At 41.2% G+C, this 9371-nt stretch overlaps 1 long non-coding RNA gene across 4 annotated transcripts; it reads right to left on the reverse strand.

Annotated features, from left to right (window-relative positions):
• Window positions 1-396: 396 nt before the first annotated feature.
• Window positions 397-6180, reverse strand: LOC123120742 (uncharacterized). Of its 4 annotated transcripts, none has more exons than XR_006459556.1 (7): window positions 5611-6180; window positions 5171-5369; window positions 4722-4834; window positions 4142-4425; window positions 3213-3536; window positions 2990-3083; window positions 397-2619 (listed from the first exon to the last, which is right to left on the reverse strand). It is a non-coding gene; the product is annotated as an uncharacterized lncRNA (long non-coding RNA). The 4 variants fall into 4 exon arrangements; XR_006459558.1 differs by having other exon boundaries at window positions 397-1372; window positions 2270-2619; window positions 4142-4834; XR_006459557.1 differs by having other exon boundaries at window positions 4142-4834; window positions 5171-5336.
• Between the last annotated feature and the right edge of the window lie 3191 nt (window positions 6181-9371).

Genomic DNA, 9371 nt, shown 5'->3' on the forward strand with positions numbered 1-9371 from the left:
AGTTGTTTTAGTAGCGGGCAAGCATATATGATAACAAATTTAACCCCCTTTAATAAAAAAATAGAGACTTGTTACCTACAATGATATATACCTACACATTTTAATTTGGTAGTAGAGTCACATTTCAAGACCATGTCATGTTGAAAAAATGTGTATTTTTCAGTAATCTCCCGTTGCACCAAATTGCGAACAGGCCCGCACCATACGTGCTTTGAAAATATTCCATTTATCAGTATTGAGCAAGCACATATGGTTACTATTCTAACCACTATACAAACAAAATGAACGGGGGCTTGTATAAGGGTAACCAAAGTTCAAAAGAAAAAAGTGTTGTATGTGTTGTTTTTCCGATGATTTGGGTATTGGAACACCTGAATAGGCAAGCAAAATATTGCAAGTAAGAAAATGTGAAACATTGCTAATAACTTGCCTCATATACATGATAGTTTTAGGTCATACAAGCAGCGGGGAAAAGAAAAACAGTCTATATGTGATGAAGCAAGCCTAAGTCAAATAGGTAATGCCCATACAACCAAATTCATTACAATGGATGGATTTTAGTCCTAAAACTGGAAAGTAAATATGCATAACAGAAGTGAATCAGTGAATCGTAGAACGTGGTTTATACAACTTCATGAATATACTTAATATCCTGGCAGTACCATATCCATACTACTTGAGGAAGTAAATAATCAAATGACATTCACACAGGAGTTGTAGGATTTTATCGTTTCCACTTTACAATCTGAACAAAACTATATAGTTGATCTGCAAGTAATTACATGATATGGCAATGGCTTCGACAAATATCCATCTTTTATGGAATAAACACATATATATTGATTACAATCAATAATGAGAAGTGATGGTAGCTCACTCTATAACATCATCCACACCAGGAAAATATGGTAAAGCAGTCAGATCCCACGACAAATATGATATGAAAATCTTGGAAAGAGAACATCTTTTGCGATTCCTTTGCTTAAATCTCGTCTAGAACCAGTACCATCGCCAGCCGGATCCGTGACTCGTCCCCGCCTTTATTGGCCTTCCGCATGTCGAGGGCAGAGAAGGCGACAAGCAAGCGATATTAAACCTCGCCATCCACGAAGCCTATTGACACACACATGATAATGTCTAGGGATAATGAATAGAAAACTACAGAAGCTAAAACAAATAGTAGAATTTCATATGGAATACAAAGGCAATATTCACGTTAAATCCAGAATGGACAGCTAACTTAAGTAAGAAACAAGTGGAAACCTGAAGAAGGACCTCATATGCAATACAATAATAAATTCTTAACATGACGACATGAAAGACCCCGCCACGAGAACTCATATCTGCTGGGGGAGTGATAAAGGAAATATACCTGCAAAAAATATTTTTGTAAGTTGGTGGAAAGTCCAGTATTCTGAGGGCAGGCCTGGCGCAGTGGTGAAGTCCTCCCCACTTGTGCCAAGAGGTCCTGGGTTCGAACCAGCCTCTCTGCATTGCACTTTGCAGGGGTAAGACTAGGTTCCTATAATCCCTCCCCAGACCCCACCTTGTGTGGGAGCTTCTATGCACTGGGTCTGTCCCTTGGTGGAAAGTCCAGTATTCTAGGTAATCACTTAGCAGACAAGATATCATCTATCAGCCCTCTTATGTGAGTTCAGTTGTGGAGTGCTCATTGTCGTTCAAATAAGTGATGCAGATATGAAATGAGCCTAATAGCCAAAACCAATTTCTATGCAACGACTAAGTTAAGATAGCCTTTCTAACATTTTGAAAAGGGGAACATAGCTCAGGAGCACACCATAGATTCTTGCTCGTTCAAATAAAGGGGTTTTGCTGAATTATTATATTATAATTTGATGGATAGATCACATACTAAGTGTTTTGAAACGACAAGTCATTATCCCATCGAAAGAAGAAAATGAAGCAAAGACCTCTCTCAGATACATTCAGCTCGGTCCTCAAGAACAGCTGCACAACAACTGCAAGCACCAGTCCCACAAGCACCAGTTGCTCCTACCGTCTAGATCATACAGTTTATTTTGTATATCCACTACATGAAAGAAATGCCTGGACATAAAAGGATATCTTACTCAATCATCATACATAAGAGTTATTAACATTATGGGCCAATAATCTTTTGGAGGACCAAGACACGTGTAACATTTTTATAACATATAAAGATAATGCAGGGAGGGAAAGGATTCCTCATGCTCAAGCACAATGCACATCCTACAAAATTTAACGAAGATCAAAGGGATATCAGTTATACCAGCACCGCACTCCCAAACTCGCATCTTGAGGTGTGAGCGAGACAAAACCTGAACAAATTCTGCAGAAAGAAACGTATTTGATAAGAACACAAATGCAAGGGTACTGTGCAGAAGGTGGTCGTACTTCTAGAAAATATGAAATATCAAATTGTGAAAATTAATCGTTCTGTTTTTTTGTCCTGATTGCAATATCACATGAGAAACATTATATTTTCCAATCGTTGCATAGAAGAACCATCTAAAGGAAATAGACACATATGCCATGAACTGATCTAAAATGAGGGTCTTCATCATGTGCAATTGCCTTGACCAGGAGGAGATATTCGGAGATGAAAGAAGGCTTGTATATCTGTAAGCAATGAGATACATCAATTGTCATCCAATATGAGCTTTTTGATGTTACTTCTATCTTACAGTAGCAAAGGGAGGGTCACATATCAACTCTTTTCTTTAAAGATCAAAATTGCAAATGCATATGCATATCACATTAGTTATTTGTAAAAAATATGGCCAATGGACAATGTCTATATACTAATCAGGATCACAATTCATTCTAGAGGTTATTTAGTTATCTATAGTCTTATCGGTCATGATAGCTATGAGCTTCACATCATCATAAAAGTCTAAAATATCACATCATGTTTGGCTGAAAAAATATGCTAAAATATTTAGTTTGCAAAGCATAGTGCTAGCATATGGGGGAGAAGGTGGCAGCTCACCTGCATCAAGGAGCTAGCATCAGAAAAAGTAGGAGCTCATCCTCTAGCGTACTAGGAACATGTCGCTGCTGCCTTGCACCTTCATGTATCGCCGCTGCCCATAGCAGATTAACATCAGATTGCTCTTGACAAATTGTACATAAAAACTACTTGAATTAATACATTGCACTTGATCAGCAAGAAGTAGCAACCAAATTCTAAGAGACGTTGTAGAAGCCGGTACCTGCGAAGCTGCAACACCATCTCAACCATCTCTTCGCCGCCTTGAGCTCGAGGGAGGAGGGCCAGCGGCCTGGCATTGCGGGTGGCCCGAGCTCTTCCTTCTTGCCATTTTCTAGCGCTGCCAGACAAAGCGCGGCCATCAGAACCCCGGTGCAGAGGGAGAGCGCACCAACCTGTGCGTCCAAGAGGGCGCTGAGCCCCAAGACAGAGTAGCACATCCTCGGCGCCAGTGTTCTCAAATTAAGTTTGGTACTACATAGAGCTTCTTAAATCATGAGGAAATTGGACCCTCCACAACACTGTCCAATGCACGCTGCATGGGGTCCTGGAGTTTTGCAAAAAATGGTATCAACGCCAGAATTCAGTCAGAACCAGTATATGAACATCAGAATCAAAATAAGAGAAGGAACATGTAGTACTCAAGATGTACAACAAGATGCACTTGTAAGATATTATATATCTGTATGAATGTGCGAAATACATGGGGCTCTAAACTATGAATCAATTATTAAGTAATAATGTTACTTTGGCCACTTCATTGCTTCACTGTCCTTATCTCAGGACAACATGTCATGCATATTTAGAAACCACGACATCTATATCAACTGCACTAATATGGCAAACAACCAGTTAACTGAATTATCTATTATACCATGATTTAATGTGACACAAGAGGAGAAAGTGGAGACAACTTAATTGAACAAATTATTTGTCTAATACTTCCAACATAAACAAAGAAGCCGCAACCAAAGTGTGAGAATCGGAAGGGAATACTCAACGAACATGGGTGCAAAGAAATACATGACTGAACTGGAGAAAATGAAAGCAGACCACTCCAAAACAATAAGAAACCTGTAGTCGTTAATGCACAAACTAAATCTCATTGAGGTGGAGATGACACATAACCTGCATATGGAAAGAAGAGCTCACCTGCAGATTGGGACCCTCGATGTAGCCATGGAAGGCTAGCCATACATGGTGGTGCTTCGATGCCAAAACCCAAGGCAACAGTGATCAAAAGCATGGTGCTTGGTGCAAAGAAAACATCCAAACAAATGTGTGAAATCAAAGACTAATCAGAACCGAAAATACATCAAACCAAGGAAATCGAACTGCAAGATGCCCTTGCAGCGCAAGACAACTCCTCCCCTAGCCAATCATAGACGACAGCTCACTGGTTGCTACTTGTTGGCACATTCAGACTTCTCCTTTACCTCCATCGCAGAAAATCAACATATGAACATCAGAATCAAAAATAAGAGAAGGAACATCCAGTACTCGAGATGTACAACAAGCGTGCACTTGTAAGCTATTATATGTCCGTATGAATGTGCGAAAAACATGGGGCTCTAAACTATGAATCGATTATTAAGTAATAATGTTACTTTGGCTACTTCATTGCTTCACACGTCCTTATTTCAGGACAACATGTAATGCATGTTTAGAAACCATGGCATCTATATCAACCGCACTAATATGGAAAACAATCAGCTAACCCTGGCATATTTACCTTTTGCTTGTGGTTGTGATTTTTTTCGCATTAATCTCCAGTATTGAATCATCCATGACCTTAATGGATCCTTTGAAGGGGCCATCAGTGGAGTCATACTTGAACATATAGGCCTACAAAAGGGAGGGGGTGTTAACTTCAGCAGTGAAGGAAATAATATAATGGCAGAATTAAATTTGTCAAATTCCGATGCAGTAGAACATCCCACTGGATGATTCTTGTCGTTGCACCTAACAATAGAAAAAAGTAGGAACCTAATTGCGTAAAATTAGGTGTTAAGTAAATGCTTCTATGCTATAAATACAGTGCAACATGGTTTGATGAAATTTTGATACAAAGTAGTATTGAACTAACTACTGCAAAACTGAGTTCAATGCTTTAACTTCGAATTCAGTTGCAAAAGATCTCATAGCACAAAATATGCAAATCATATAGCATTATTTCCTTACCATGTAGTTAGCATCAATAAAAGGACTATTGACAGCCACAACTTCAATACCACCTCTACTAGAGCATTGATGCCTCTTTTCGAATCCTCAATGACTGAACGATCAATAATATCCTAATCCTCATAACTGAATATCTCTTGTGTCCGTATGTCAGTGGACTCAATCCCTGACCAGCACAACAGCAACATCAGCAGGTCAGCTGCAGCAAGCAACTAAGTCAGTATACAACAAAGCATAGATTCGTAGCACATGGAAGATGCAAACATTATACAAATATATGCAGCAAAGCATCAACATCAGGCCATCAACATCCCAACACCCAGACAAAGCACCCAGCAGCAAGCCAGCAAACATGCACAAACGTAGCACGGCAACAAAATTAGATCAAGTAAGAGGGAAAATAAACAGAGAACTAATCACACAGATTCTCTCTTCTATACCTTGCACTGTCAGCTGCTTCCTTGACGTGAAGCACCTCGGCCAGCTCATGGAGTCCAGCCGCCGCTGCCCGAGTGCTAGCTGCTGCTCCCCTCCTTTCCCATCCTCCTCCGTTGTCGCCCCAGATGTCGAGTCCCGATCGAGGCAGCACTCCTCGGCTCGAGGTCCTCCGGCTGAGGCCGGATCGAGGCCGTGCTCGTCGAGGCTGGCCATGGGGCGGCCGCATCTGGGCCACCATGCGACATGACCCTCTTCCTTGTAGCCTCATCCCATCGCGACGGGTCACCTACCCTGCTCCTTCACCTCACCATCAGCCGACTGGGCTAACCTGTGCTGGATTTGGAACCAGGCGCCACCGACGGCCGCATAGACAAAGAGGAGAAGGATGGCGAGGTGGAAGGGCAGCGTGGTGGAGGAGTAGCACGCGGTGGCGAGGCTCCATGGCAGAGGATGTGGTGATGGGAGGATGAAGGATGTAGGAGGCGGGAGAGGCTGTGGGGATCGAGGGAAACAGGGGCTAGGGTTTGGGCGGCAGTTGGCACGAGACTGAGGCGAGGAAGGGATTGGACAATTGGTTGCGGAACACGCGGAGTGGATTGGCCAAAATCTTCTGCACGCGGGCACGGCTGACCCAGCCAATGAACAGACGAAACGAGCCCACCCGTCATAGGCCAGTGGAATGACCATGAGGTGAAAAATCAAATTTGACAGTTGTGAAGATCCAACGGCTCAAGCGCTTTAGAATGCAGATCGGACGGCCACCGAAGGCCCAATCGGGGGAGCCTTCTGGAGGTGAGTTGGCTAGCCTCATTATTGTTTTAAATTGGTGTTAAACCTACTGTATTCCAACTTATCTATGGTTCATACCCCCCGACACTAGCCATAGATTCATCAAAATAAGCAAACAACACACGAAAAACAGAATCTGTGAAAAACAGAACAGTTTGTAGCAATATGTAACTTTTGAATACTTATGGAACTGTTAAAATTCTACCAAAATAGGAAGTTCTAGGAAATTTGTCTATTAATCGTCTGCAAAAAGAATCAACTAAAAATCACGTTTCTGTGACTTATTAAAATTATTCTCGTGTGTGCAAAAGTTTCTGTTTTTCAGCAAGATCACATTAACTATAACCGTAGGTTATCCTATAGGTTCTACTTGGCACAAACACTAATTAAAACATAAAACCACATCTAACCAGAGGCTAGATGAATTATTTAATACTAAACAGGAGCAAAAATTAAAGAACAAAAATAAAATTGGGTTGCCTCCCAACAAGCGCTATCTTTAACGCCCATAGCTAGGCATAAAAGTGAGAATAGATCTAGCTATTGCCATAATGATAAGGTAAATCACAAAAACTCATCTCATATTCCCTACGTTCAGCGACAAGTTTTTTTTGTGGCAAGCAAAAGTAATCAAAAGGGCTAAATTTAATGGGACAGAAGTCCCCAAGATCAAGCTCGGGAGGTATGGGCTCCTCCTTTGGCCCCTCATATTGCACAACCAATTCATCATTATAAGCATTCTTTTGACAAAAAGTCATGAGCCTTTGCTCAAGAGAAAATCCTAACCCATTGTTTTGAATAGCAAAATCATCATTAAGTTCAGAGATTCTATCAACTAGAACATCGGTAGGAACATTTTGTAAGGTTTTCATTATAAGCAACATGATCTAAAGATTGTAAACGCATTATGTCTTCTTGATTAAATACGATTGCCTCTATGGGAGGACGACCTCCGTCCACCCTATAGTGAGCAAAAATTTCTTTAGCTTCTTTCATTATAAATCTGAACTCATGTGCCAAAAAGATAGTAGTTGCACGCTTAACAGAAGAATGCTCATATTGGAAAATTCTAGGAAAATCCTTTGTATGCAAGGATGCATATGCATAAATTGTCTTTCAAGTTCAACTATAAGCAAGGATATATCATCCACAAGGCTACGAGTTCTATGAGGAATAGATCCACCCATAGCGGGCAAAGCACCGGCACAAGTTAAGGAATCTTGAATAACCCCTTTTCCAATAATATTACCACTACCGATTCGAAACTTTTTAGTATGTAAGATGGTGGGTTCTCCAACAGGATCATCAAAAGCATCAAAGTTTCCCACGTTATTACTATTGTCCTTATCAACGATAACTTCCCCAGTTTCAGACATAGCGGCAATAAATACAAGAAGCAAGTGAGAAAGAGGCGAACGGGAAAGAGAGGGCGAATAAAATGGCAAGGGTGAAGTGGGGGAGAGGAAAATGAGAGGCAAATGGCAAATAATGTAATGCGAGGGATAAGTGTTTGTGATGGGTACTTGGTTTGTCTTGACTTGTGCGTAGACCTCCCCGGCAACGGCGCCAGAAATCCTTCTTGCTACCTCTTGAGCATGCGTTAGTTTTCCCTTGAAGAGGAAAGGGTGATGCACAAAGTTGCGTAAGTATTTTCCTCAGTTTTTGAGAACCAAGGTATCAATCCAGTAGGAGGCTACACGCAAATCCCTCGTACCTACACAAACAATTAAGAACCTTGCAACCAACGAGATAAAGGGGTTGTCAATCCCTTCACGGCCACTTGCAAAAGTGAGATCTGATATAGATAATAATAAGATAAGTATTTTTGGTATTTTTATGATGTAGATTGGAAAGTAAAGATTGCAAAATAAAATAGATTGGAAACTTATATGATGGAAAATAGACCCCGGGGCCATAGGTTTCACTAGTGGCTTCTCCCAAGATAGCATAAGTATTACGGTGGGTGAAAAAATTACTGTCGAGCAATTGATAGAAAAGTGCATAGTTATGATAATATCTAGGCATGATCATGTATATAGGCATCACGTCTGCGACAAGTAGATCGAAACGATTCTGCATCTACTACTATTACTCCACACATCGACCGCTATCTAGCATGCACTTAGAGTATTAAGTTCATAAGAACATAGTAACGCATTAGGCAAGATGACATGATGTAGAGGGATAAACTCAAGCAATGTGATATAAACCCCATCTTTTTATCCTCGATGGCAACAATACAATACGTGCCTTGCTGCCCCTGTTGTCACTAGGAAAGGACACCACAATATTGAACCCAAAGCTATGCACTTCTCCCATTGCAAGAAAGATCAATCTAGTAGGCCAAACCAAACTGATAATTCGAAGAGACTTGCAAAGATAACCAATCATACATAAAAGAATTCAGAGGAGATTCAAATATTTCTCACAGATAAACTTGATCATAAACCCACAATTCATCGGATCTCGACAAACACACCGCAAAATGAATTACATTGAATAGATCTCCAAGAAGATCAAGGAGAACTTTGTATTGAGAATCAAAGAGAGAGAAGAAGCCATCTAGCTAATAACTATGGACCCGAAGGTCTGTGGTAAACTACTCACACTTCATCAGAGAGGCTATGGTGTTGATGTAGAAGCCCTCCATGACCGATTCCCCCTTCGGCGGAGCGCCGGAAAAGGCCCCAAGATGGGATCTCATGGGTACAGAAGGTTGTGGCGGTGGAAATAGGGTTTCGTGGTGCTCCTGGATGTTTTCAGGTATATGGATATATATAGGCGAAGGAAGTCGGTCAGGGGAGCCACGAGGGTGGGGGCGCGCCTCCCTGCCTCGTGGCCGCCTTGTTTCATTCTTGACGTCCACTCCAAGTCTCCTAGATTGCGTTTGTTCCAAAAATATCTCTCCTGAAGGTTTCATTCCGCTTGATATTCCTTCTCTGCGAAACACTGAAATAGGCAAAAAATAGCAATT

This window comes from Triticum aestivum, chromosome 1B, assembly GCF_018294505.1.
Source record: "Triticum aestivum cultivar Chinese Spring chromosome 1B, IWGSC CS RefSeq v2.1, whole genome shotgun sequence".
NCBI classification, from domain to species: domain Eukaryota; kingdom Viridiplantae; phylum Streptophyta; class Magnoliopsida; order Poales; family Poaceae; genus Triticum; species Triticum aestivum.